The sequence below is a fragment of the Myotis davidii genome, unplaced genomic scaffold (genome assembly GCF_000327345.1).
Source record: "Myotis davidii unplaced genomic scaffold, ASM32734v1 scaffold402, whole genome shotgun sequence".
Classification (NCBI taxonomy): Eukaryota; Metazoa; Chordata; class Mammalia; order Chiroptera; family Vespertilionidae; genus Myotis; species Myotis davidii.
In genome coordinates, this window is record NW_006293393.1 from 1,205,674 (window position 1) to 1,207,656 (window position 1,983).

Consider the following 1,983-nt stretch of genomic DNA (forward strand, 5'->3'; position numbering starts at 1 on the left):
CGCTCGCCGGGCTCCGCTCTCCCTCCCGCAGGCGTCTCCGGGCGCAGGTCCCACCGGCCACCTGAGCTGCTCTCCGTTCCGCCAGCCGCCGCTTTTCCTGCTCTTCCCTCACTCAACTCAGAGGAAGCTGGGGAGGTGCGCTCCGAGCCTCTGAAGGCAGTGGGCTCCTAACTCAATTATTTAGGCGGGGTTTGTCTCCCCAGAATGCGCGCTCTCTCACCCCAGTGGTTGGAGACTGCTGGCTGCCCACTCTCCCCACCTCCCTACCCCCTTCCGGGGAGGGGGGATTATTTTCCTGCCTCACGTGGGTGACTGGTCCTCTTTGCATCACGGCTGCAGGGGTGGGACCGGGAGACGTGCCTGTTCCTCCGCATCAGATGCGGGCTCATATGGCTTTCCCGCTCTTCTGTTCCAAAAATCTTGGTGAACAGAACGTGCCATGCCTTTTCTGGGATCACCACCATTTCCTCGAGCCCCCTCCATAGCCACCTTAGCCCCGCATTTGACTCAAACAGACGTGGCCAATACCTTTCCTAGAAACCCCGAGTCCACTCTGCGGGGCGCGCGGCTCTTGCGCCTGACCTTGGCGCAGGACTCCACCCGCTCCAGCCAGGTTTCACTCTCCCGAGTGCAGGGAGCCTGACTCCTTTTGTTCCCAGGGAAATGTGCTTCGGGAATTCTCTCTCTCTCCCTGCCTCGCCTCTCCCACCCTCCTCCGCTGGGTAACAAGTGGGTGCCTTAGAGGGTGCGCTCTCCCCGGGAACTTGTTTGCCGGCTCTCTGCTACCCTGCCCACGGAGGGGAGGGACGCACTCACTCGTCCCACCCAGCCCTCGTGGCCGCCGCGCGTGTATCTGCAGCCGGTAAAGGACTGTCTCCCGGTTTTCCAGTTTCCCCCGGGTGGGGTGGGGGATGGGAGGAGACGTAGGAAGTTTTCTCTAAGCTGGATTCCTGGGGTTTTCTCCCGGGAAAAGCCTGATTCCCACAGGGGGGGATGCGCGGGAATTGGGCCACAGTAGTCCGTGGGGACATCGCCTGGTTACTGCTACATCGTGGGGACATCTCTTCCAGCGGACAGAAAGCAGCTGCCGGAGGACGGCCACCCAGGCGGCGCTGGCCAGGGCACCGGAGCGGAAAACTGCCCGGCCCCTGAGTGGGGTGGGGGCGTGGGGGGAAGGGCAAGGCGATCTCCAGGCAGGAAGGAGGCGCGGTGAAGGAAGAGAGAAAAGGCCTGTTAGTTACTAATTAATTAGTTACTCTGGACGGCTGGAACTCAGCTGCAGGCCCAAGCGACGCAGAAATACTGTTAAAAGAGCCTCGCGTTTTAACTTTAGTGAAGATATGCTTTGAAGGACAGCAAGGGGGAGCTGTTTTCAGGCTATTTCACGAAAGGAAAAAAGAAAAGAACCCACGCTGCAGATACACGGACATGACTTTTTATTTTTTTAATCAGAATGTTTGTGTGTTGTGGCCATGGTATAAATTTGTCTCAGAAAAATATCCGTGAAATGTAGGAACAGAAACCAAAGCCTTTCTGAGGCGCAGTTCTCAGCGGTAATTCCACTTGGCTTCCCAGTTCCTTCATGCCGAGGCCCAAGGCTGTGACATTAAGGATGCTAGACTTGACCTTCTGAGTCCGGCTTCACTGTGGACTCAATTGCACATCTTAAAAATGGGAATAAAAGGACCTGCTTTACCTACTATAAGGTTATCGTGAGAAGTAAAACAGTGTTCTGTGTGGGGAAATGCTCTCAAAACGACAGGCTCTGTTGCCTTGTTTCATGTTCTCCAAGATATTTTAAGAGGGAAAAGGTTTTAAAAGTTCAGAGATGGCAATAAGTAAAAGGTTTCCAGACCACCTGCCTGGAAAAATCCTTTAAGCAATTGGGTCACTGACTTTAAGAGGTGACCTCCTTTTAAATCACAAATTACATTAGTGTGTGTGTCTCTGACACATATGGACATGTATAATATACTAATACGT